Source organism: Chiloscyllium plagiosum, chromosome 40, assembly GCF_004010195.1.
Source record: "Chiloscyllium plagiosum isolate BGI_BamShark_2017 chromosome 40, ASM401019v2, whole genome shotgun sequence".
Taxonomy (NCBI): Eukaryota; Metazoa; Chordata; class Chondrichthyes; order Orectolobiformes; family Hemiscylliidae; genus Chiloscyllium; species Chiloscyllium plagiosum.
This window is the reverse complement of record NC_057749.1, coordinates 4,145,208-4,155,904: the sequence shown is the minus strand read 5'-3', so window position 1 is coordinate 4,155,904 and position 10,697 is coordinate 4,145,208.

Here is a 10,697-nt window from a genome sequence, read left to right as displayed (position 1 = left end):
TCCGGCCTATCACCCTCACCTTGACCTCCTTCCACCTATCGCATTTCCAATGCCCCTCCCCCAAGTCCCTCCTCCCTACCTTTTATCTTAGCCTGCTGGACACACTTTCCTCATTCCTGCTCCTTGGATGCTGCCTGACCTGCTGCGCTTTTCCAGCAACACATTTTCAGCTCCAGTTTCTTTTCTGGTCAATATTAACCTCTGTGCTGTTGAAAGTGGTGATGGTTTTGCCCCTGAATATTAAGGAAAGATAGTTAAGTCCTCACCTGCTGGAGAAGACCATTACCTGACATTTGTGCAGCATGCATGGAACTTGGTGTACATCAGCTCAACATTTGCATCAATTTGCTGCTCATTTTGAATATATTAGGGTTTTGGGGGGTTAAATTGGACACTCACGGAATAGTTGACTGAATTTTATGATGCTCCAACAGAACTTGCTGCCTCTGATCATGACTTCTGCCCCTTTAAGGAATAAGGTGCTGCCCCCTAGAGTTGCCTGCTCCAAACTGCATCCACCCTGGAGCAGGCAATATTCCTGATGAAGGGCTTTTGCTGGAAACATCGATTTTCCTGCTCCTCGGGTGCTGCCTGACCTCCTGTGCTTTTCCAGGACCATTCTGATCTAAACTCTGGTTTCCAGCATCTGCGGTCCTCACTTTTGCCAAGATGCTCCACTGTGCAGGTACATTTCTGAGTGATGAGCAGGATTACCGGGAGCCAATACCAAGGGGTTTGGGGTCTTCCAGTGAGAAGGGAAGGGTCCTCCATTGACCGCCTTTATATTCTTTTCAAAATAAAGAAATGGAAACTGTACACAGTACTCCAGTTATGAGGCCTTGTATAGGCTTTTCCCTCAGGTCGGTGCTGGGTCCACTGCTTTTCATTATTTATTTCAATGATTTGGATGTGAACATAGGAGGTATAGTTAGCAAGTTTGTAGATGACACCAAAATTGGAGATGTAGTGGACAGCAAAGAAGCTTACCTCAGAGTACAATTAGATCTTGATCAGGTGGGCTAATGGGCTGAGGAGTGACAGATGGAGTTTAAATCAGAAAAATGTGAGGTGCTGCATTTTGGAAAGGCAAATCAGGGCAGGACTTATATACTTAAAGGTAAGGTTCTGGGGAGTGTTACTGAACAAAGAGATCTTGGAGTGCAGGTTCATTGTTGCTTGAAAGTGGAGTCACAGGTAGATAGGACAGTGAAGAAGGTATGTGGTATGCTTTCCTTTATTGGTCAGAGCATTGAGTAGAGGAGTTGGGAGTTCATGTTGTGACTGTACAGGACATTGGTTCGGCCACTTTTGGAATATTGTGTGCAATTCTGGTCTCCCTCTGATCAGAAGGATGCTGTGAAACTTGAAATGAATCAGAAAAGATTTACAATAATGTTGCCAGAGTTAGAGGTATTGAGCTATTGTGGGGAAGCTGAATAGTTATTTTCTCTGGAGCATTGGAGGGTAAGGGTGACCTTATAGTGGTTTATAAAATCATGAGGGGTGTGGATAGAGTAAATAGACAAGGTCTTCTCTAGGAGTGGGGGAGTCCAGAACTAGAGGCATAAGTTTAGGGTGAGAGGGGAAAGATTAAAAAGAGACCTAAGGTACAGCGTTTTTATGCAGAAGGTAGTGCGTGTATGGAATGAGCTGCCAGAGGGAGTGGTGGGGGCTGGTACAATTCCAACATTTAAAAGGCATCCAGATGGGTACATGAATAGGAAGGGTTTAGAGGGATATGGGCTAACTGCTGGCAAATGGGACTAGGCTCGGTTGGGATATCTGGTCAGCATGGGCGAATTAGACCGAAGGGTCTGTTTCCGTGCTGTACATCTCTATGACTCTATGACCCTATAATTAATCCAGAAACTCAGTTACTTTCTGGGAACATAGGTTTGAATCTTGACACGACAGATGATGGAATTTAAGTTCATCTTTGTAAAACAAAAAGCAGCAAATCTGGAATTAAGAATTGCTGATTGTTGGAGGAGGAAAACCCGTCTGGTTCACTCATGTCCTTGAGGGAAGGGAATCTGCCATCCCTATCTGGTCTGACCTACATGTGACTCCAGTCCCCAGCAATGTGGTTGGCTCTCAATTGCCTTCTGAAATAATCTAGCCAGCCAATCAGGGCAATGGCACCTCGGCTCAGACTATAAATGCTGGGCAGCCTGCGATGCCCTGTGAATTTTTAAAATTAAAATCACAGGGCTTTGCATGTTGTGCTGTGCTAGTGGCACCTGCTTCCTTGGAAAAGGGAGTTCAAAACAGATAGATTAAAATAAGCCAAGAGCTAAAAAGCCAGTCATATTTCTGGTTGCCTTGGCAACAGGAGTATGTGGCTTGAGCTTCACGCAATATTAGATAAAAAATATTAGATAATAGACATTACAAACACACATCAACTATTAGATCTTCACAATTCCCTTCTTAAGTGGGAATAATTCATCAAATTTTACAATGAGTCAATGGAGTTTCATAAGATTAACATATGAACATGATTTTGAATTGGAAATAAGAGCTAGTTAGACTTGGTCTTCATATGCTAATAATTGTTTTTACAATCATGTTTCTTCAATTATTCATTTCATCTGTATACATTTTGAAGATAGGTATGAAAGCCTGAGAACTTCAGGTAGCTGATCAGATATACTATTTACAGACCTGAGAAAAGATGGCTCGCAGAATTTAACTCACCCAACTTAAGGAGACATCTCATAATTTAGCGAACATTTCTATTTAAAAGAAAACAACAAAAGCATTTATTCTCATTGAGATTATGAACAATGGGCACAGAGTTAGATTAAATATTTATATATGTAATTTCCTAAATCTAATCTAATGAGCCATAAACTTTTCATAGATTAACACCCATTGCCTTTGGAAAAATAACTGTGCATTAATGATAACTGAAACCCACTATTGTATTGCTTCAGTCATAATTGCCAATTTTATAATTTGGCGAACATCTTGAGATAAAAATGTAAAACCAATAACAGCTTGACTAAATTTCAAGATCTAAAATGTCTCCAGCAGATCATTTAAATTGCTGGATGGCATTTGAATTTGAATGAAACTTGTGATATGCCTCTCCAGTTTTAATTGTCACACCAAAAGTGGATGAAGGAGTGGACTAATGTTATCTCTGGACTGGTAGTGGGTACTGAGAGAGTGTTGCACTGTTGGCAGTGCTGCCTTTTCAGTGAGACGTTACTAGGAGATAGCGAGGGCTGCAGATGCTGGAGAAGTCAGAACTGATAAAGTGTGGCGCTGGAAAATGCACAACAGGTCAGGCAGCATCTGAGGCGCAGGAGAGTCGATGTTTCAGACTTAACCTTTTATCAGGTACTGATGAAGAGTTAAGCCTGAAACATTGACTCTCCTGCTCCTCAGATGCTGCCTGACCTGCTGTGCTTTTTCCAATGCCACACTTTATCGACGATGAGATGTTACACCAAGGCCACACCTTGCCCTCAGTCGGATGTAAGCAGCCACAGAGTGCTTTCAAGCGCAAGGAGACATCTCTCTGTTATCCGAGACAATGCATACCCCTTCACAGATGTCTAAAACAAAAAAACAAACATACTGGCCATTTTTTTACTGGTTGTGGGATCATGCTGTGCACTGTTCAGCCCATGCACTCTTTTTCTCACGCCGCGTTTCAAAAGCTCCTTGTGAGCCGGAAATCATTTCGGGACATCCTGAGGTTTTGGGTATCGCGATGTAAATGCAAGTCTCTCTCTCACTACAGGCATGTCGAAATCAGGTCAAGACTCAACATGGCTTTCCTGAAAAGTTCTGCAGCTTTGCTTTCCCAAACCGGGAAAGTGATGCTGGTTACATGGGGTTGAGGTCATAGAACCCCTCAGAGTTGAAAGTCTAAATCTGGCTCAGAAGGCGCCTCAGAGAAGGGGATTCCTTATCCCTTTCTGGTTCGGGACTCTATGTTACACCTATTGCCCTTTGAATGAATCATAGAAGCCCCTACAGTGTGGAAGCAGGCCATTTGGCCCATCGAGTCACACCGACCCTCTAAAGAGCATCCCACCCCCTACACTATCCCTGTAACCCTGCATTTCCCAAAACTAACCAACCTAACCTGCGCATCCCTGGGCACTAGGGGCAGTTTTATGTTGCCAATCCACCTAATCCGCGCATCCCTGGCACTACAGGCAGTTTAATGTGGCCAGTCCACCTAAGCTGCACATCGCTGGGCAAAAAAGTCATGGGATTGTCCAAACAATTCAGAGAAGACCTTTTCTAGGGATGACAATAAATGAGGCTAAGTCAACATCACTGAGAACAAACCTTAAAGATGATAACGTTTGTTCTGTGCTCATACAGAGGTTTTAAAAATGACAAATCTGCAGGATTCCTGTTTCATAATATTGATTACAAAACTTCAGAAATTTATGCCCTGGAAAGCACCCTCTCACTTGTCTGCTGCTCTCACAAACATCTTGGCGTTATCCACAATCCCACCTCCTCCTGTATCTACAACATCACCTCTACCCAGCAACAAGGAAAATAAGGAGAAATTATTCTGACACCAATCCCTCAACTCTGGTCTCCAAGCAGATCTGAAGATTTCCTTCATTCTTAGTTTGGAGTGTTTGTGTCTGATTGACATGGGGGTTGTGCGGTGGGCAGTAAGCAGTGTTCCTGTCACAAAGCCAGAAGCTGTGGGCTCAGAATCCCACCCCTGGTCTTGATGGATGAAGAAGGTGTGTTCGTAACATAGCCAAATAAATAATGACTTGCAAATCCTTCCAACACACACCATTGACAGATGGTAAAAGTTAGAAAAGATTCTTGGTCAACCTTGGGGAATGGAAAGAAATTGGCACGTGTACCATCACTATCCATACCTGCCAACTAGAATGGCATGGTGGCTCAGTGGTTCGCAATGCTGCCACACAGTGCCAGGGACTTGGGTTCGATTTGACTCTCGGGTGATTTTCTGTCTGGTGTTTGAACCTTTTCCCTGAGTCTGTGTAGGTTTCCTCTAGGTGATATGATTTCAGACCAAAGATCAAAGGGATCTTGATCAAATAGGTCAATGAGCTGAAAAACAACAGATGGACTTCAACCTGGATAAATGTGAGGTATTGCATTGTAGTACAACAGGGGCAGGACATATACAATTAATGACCCAGGAACAGAAGAACCTAATGGCGTGGGTACATAATTCTTTGAAGTTTGTATCACATACAGACAGGGATGGTTTGAAAAACTTTCAGCACGTTTGCTTTCATTGCTCAGTCCTTTGCGTACAGGGGTTGGGACATCATGTTGAGGTTGTATAGGCTATTAATGAGGCCCCTTCTGAAGTACTGTGTCCAGTTCGGATTGTCCAGTTACAGGAAGGATATTATTAAAGTTAGAAAGGAAGTTTAAGTTTAAGTTAGTAATCAGATGAGATTTACCAAGATGTTGCTGGGTATGGAAGGTTTGATTTATAAAGAATGGCTGGGTATCCCAAGGAGTCATTCTGAACACTAAGCTGTTGTGTTTATTTTGACAACAATTAGCTGTAAAAGTAAAGTCTCCATAGCCTTACTGGACCACAGGGCTGCCCTCTCAGTAGATTCTTACAAATGTTTCACTTTTTTTTAAGTTCATTCACAGACTGAGGGCTTCACTGGCTAGGCAGCATTTGGTGTCCAACCCTAATTACCCAGAAGGCAGTTAAGAGACAACCACATTGCTGTGGGTCTGGACTCACATGTAGGCCAGACCAGGTGAGGATGACAGTTTCCTTCCCTAAAAGATGTTAGTGAACCAGGTGGGCTTTTTCCAACAATCAATAATGGCTTCACAGTCATCATTAGGCTCTTAATTCCAGACTTTTATTTCTTTTCAAGCACAAAATTTTCCAATTTTATCCTATCAGTGAAATACGACCTTCAAAAACCTTACCTGTAAAAGTTAAAGTTTCCCCAGTACTAGAGGACTGCTCTCTCATGAGAGAGATATGGAGGGTCACCACACCTCAGGCTAGGGGAGTGGTTGAGCGGGAGCCTTGCTGGTTACCTCAGTTTGTGTGACAATTGAACCCACGCTTGTTGGTGTTGCTCTGCATTGTAGACCAGGTGGCCAACTAACCAACCAGCCCCTTGTAGAACACAAGGTGAGCAGCCACCTACATCTGTCCCTGTGAACAGCAGTAATCTTTGCAGACCGGGTGAGCTAACCAACAGTGTTCCCTTACATTGTAAATGAGGCTGTCTTGTTTACGAGATGGCTTCTGACATATCCATGACGATAATGGCAAACAGCGAATTAAGAAAGCATAATAGATTGGCGACACTAATTCCTCCTTGTCATTATTACCCTCTCATCCATTTGCCCATTCAAACTAGGGCTGAGAAGAGAAAGCAAATGTTCCTTTTATGTTCTCGAGCCAGAAAGAGCTATTACACAGTCATTAATTATTCACGTCGCTCCATTTTAGAGACCTCGGATTTATTCAGCCTGTTACCAAGTTGCACAATGAAATTGTGAAGGCCATTATTTATCCCAAGTCCTCCTGTTTCTTCCCTTTTGCTGATAGAAGAACAAAATAACGGCCAAAAGCTTTCAGTCTGACCTCTGAAGGGGTCAATGTTAAATGCCCAGTTTTCCATGGAGATTCCTTTGTCCCCACAGTAATGTTCTGCGGGCCTGGGTTAGAATCCTGCCATAGTGGAATTTTAATTCAATAATAATCTGGTAATCATAGTGGTATGATCATAAAATCTTGCCCAAAGCCAGACGTCTCATAAAGCACTGTAAAATCCACCAGACACAGCCCAATTCTCTCAGCAAACATCCCATTTGACAGTCCTCCAAATTGACAAGGATAGGTGAGCTCGCAGGGTCAAGAGAAGTTAGAGATCACAGATGTGGAGGAGTTTAGGAGATTATAACTCCTCTACTTCAGGATATCCAGGCGTCAATGTGCGGCACGGTGGCTCAGTGGTTAGCACTGCTGCCTCACAGTGCCAGAGACCCAGGTTCAATTCCTACCTCAGGCAACTGTCTGTGTGGAGTTTGCACATTTTCCCTGTGTCTGCGTGGGTTTCCTCCGGGTGCTCCAGTTTCCTCCCACAGTCCAAAGATGTGCAGGTTAGGTGAATTAGCCACGCTAAGTTGCCCATAGTGTTAGATGAAGGAGTAAATGTGGGGGAATGGGTCTGGGTGAGTTGCTCTGCAGAGGGCTGGTGTGGACTTGTTGGGCCGAAGGGCCTGTTTCCACACTAATCTAATCTAATTGCCTATAGTGTTCGGGGATGTGTAGGCTAGGTTGGTCATTCTGGGGAAATGTAGAGCGATGGGGTAGTGGAATGGGTCTGGGTGAGATACTCTTCGGAGGGTCAGTGTGGACTTGTTGGGCCAAATGGCCTGCTTCTACACTGTAGGGATTCTATGAGGTACGCAATTAGATGCAGAGCTTCCCACTTCTTCCAAACACCCCCACCCCGACACCACTAATTCAACATGTGAGTCATCGAGCTGAGATGACAGGATGGGGTAATGGTGGAAAATGAGTGGTGCAGCCCATTGCACATAAATCAAAGTTAGAACCCATCTCCAGAAGTTTGTTCTAGAGTGGCAAGTGAAAGTAGAATGAGCTACATTCTTCAAATGTTAAATTTAAAATAAGGTTCCTCATTTTCACTGGAGGAGAAAGTGAGGACTGCAGATGCTGGAGATCAGAGCTGAAAATGTGTTGCTGGAAAAGCGCAGCAGGTCAGGCAGCATCCAAGGAGCAGGAGAATCGACGTTTCAGGCATGAGCCTGAAGAAGGGCTCATGCCTGAAACGTCGATTCTCCTGTTCCTTGGATGCTGCCTGACCTGCTGCGCTTTTCCAGCAACACATTTTCAGCTCCTCATTTTCACTCCCTCCATTGGTATAAGTTCACTCTGAGTTCAATTCCCTTTCAAGCCCCATGATGTGATATATCAAAGGATCTTTAATGCCTTCATTATAACTTACATGGCTTTACTCTGTACCTATCAAGGAGTTGATATTTCATTTCAGGAAATGTATAACGTTTTGCAAAATAATTTCAGTCAATAACCCATTAGAAATGGAAGACAAGTTTATGATTCCCAGTTTTACAAATCTCCCAACATAGCAACTTGTTTTACCATCTTCTCATCTGCTGTTTCTTCAAAGAGTCCAGTATATTTCCATAACTGACCTTCCTGTCAGGACACTAAACACATTGGACTTTTATTCTTTATCTTTTCAACCTTCCTTGGTGGCACAGTTTTGATCTGAGTTTAATTCCAGCCTCGGGTGACAGTCTGTGTGAACTTCTCCTCATGTCTGTGTGGGATCCCTCCAGGTGCTCTGGTTTCCTCTCACAGTCCAAAGGTATGTAGGTTAGGTGGATTGGCCACACTAATTTGCCGCATAGTGTTCAGGGACATGCAGTTTAGGTGGATTGGCCATCGGAAAGGTAGGGTTACAGGGATAAGGTAGAAGGATGGGTCTAGTTGGGATGCTCTTCAGAGGGTTGGTGTGGACTTGATGGGCAGAATGGCCATTTTCCATGCTGTAAAGATTCTACGATTCCTAATATCGCAATGTTTTCTGAAGTTTGGTGAACTGGTTGAAGCCTGACCAGAGCAAGAGTAGGAGTAAAACTAGAGAATGTAGTTAAAAGAACAATAAAAGAGATTAAGTTTTACAGATGTTTTCCCATGTGGAGAGGTATGTGGTCAGGTGGAATGAGAGAACTCCAGAGGATGGCCCTTGCATTTTTTACAGCACAGAAAGAAGCCATTCAGTCCAACAAGGCTATGGCAGTGTTTACACTCCACGTGATCCTACTCCTTTCTTTTTTCAGCCAATTACTGCGCCAGGGCCCCAGGTTCGATTCCAACCTCGGGCGACTGTCTGTGTGGAGTTTGCACACTCTTGCCGTGTCTGTATGGGTTTCCTCTGAGCGCTCCGATTTCCTCCCATAATCCAAAGATGCGCAGGTCAGGTGAACTGGCAGTGCTAAATTGCCCGTAGTGTTAGGTACATTAGTCAGGGAAAAGTATAGGGCAGGAGAATGGGTCTGGGTGGGTTACTCTTCAGAGGGTCGGGTGTGGACTTGTTGGGCCAAAGGGCCTGTTTCCATACTGTAGGGAATCTAATCAATTAGATGTAGATAATGGCCTAGTGGTATTATCACTAGATTATTAATCTAGAGAAGGGCTGAAGAAGGGCTTATGCCCGAAACGTCAATTCTCCTGTTCCCTGGATGCTGCCTGACCTGCTGCGCTTTTCCAGCAACACATTTTCAGCTCTGATCTCCAGCATCTGCAGCCCTCACTTTCTCTCTATTAATCTAGAGACCCAGGTAATATCATGGGGGCCTGGGCTTGAATTCTGCCATGGCTAATGATGGAATTTGAAATCAATAATAATTCGGGATATCATAATGTCATAAAACCATTGTCAGGATAAAAACCCTTTTGTTTCTCTAATGTTCTTTTGGAAAGGAAAATCTGCCAGAACCTGCCTTGTCTGGCCTACATGTGACTCCAGATCCATGGCAATGTGGTTAACTCCTCACTGCCCTTGGGGCAAAGAATGCTCATGACGCCATGACTGAATAAAGAAAAGTCCCATCAGCATGTGTATATTCTGCTCTCCATTGTGTATTCTCTCTTAAATGTTCCTGAATTATTTTTCTTTTCAGCATTTGTGCCTCTTTATTTTGTATGAATTGGCTGAACAATGTTATTTAAAAGTGTTAAGTAAAATTCTTTCCCAAGTAATATTCATCAGTGTCTTCAATAGAAAATGTTTCACAAAGCAGCTCACATTTTGCAGAGCTGAATAGAAATGTTTTGATTTCAATGGTATAACTGTGTATCTGCTGTATTCAGATTCACTACCTTTCACACTGGGTACAGTGGCAGAGAATATGCAAAAAACGCCAACACCTTTAACTAATCCTTGTGGTCACGAGCTCCACACTGAGTGCCTGAATAGGAACAGGATAGAAATTGGATTATAAGAATAATGAAGAATGTAAATACAGCCCACCTTTTGCATTAAAGAAATAAAAATGTAAAATCGGTCAGTGGCACCATGCCAACCAATGAGTAATCATCCAGTCTAAACCCACTTTCTAGTTCTTCGTTTACAGCCCTATAGCTTGCATCACTTCTGCTTGACATCCGAGTACTTTTTAAATAGGATGAGGGTTACTGCCTCTGCCATCCGAATAGGATGCGAGGTCCACAATTCCCATCATCCACTAGGTTTCCCTCGAACCCTCCTGCTACTTCCCCTGAATCCATGATTCCCAGGCATCAGTTGAGATCAGTGCAAAAAACTCCTTTCAGAAGCTGCTATTTGATTTGATTTGATTTGATCTATTATTGTCGCATGTACCTAGGTACAGTGAAAAGTTTTGATTTGTGTGCAGTACAGTCAGATCACAGCATATAAAGATTAGAGGGTGATTGAACAGAGCGACAGCAGCTGTAGGTAAGGTATACAAAGAGTCATAGAGATGTACAGAGATGGAAACAGACCCTTCGATCCAACCCATCCATGCTGACCAGATATCCCAACCCAATCTCGTCCCACCTGCCAGCACCCTGCCCATATCCCTCCAAACCCTTCCTGTTCATATATCCATCCAGATGCCTTTTAAATGTTGCAATTGTACCAGCCTCCACCACGTCCTCTGGCAGCTCATTCCAT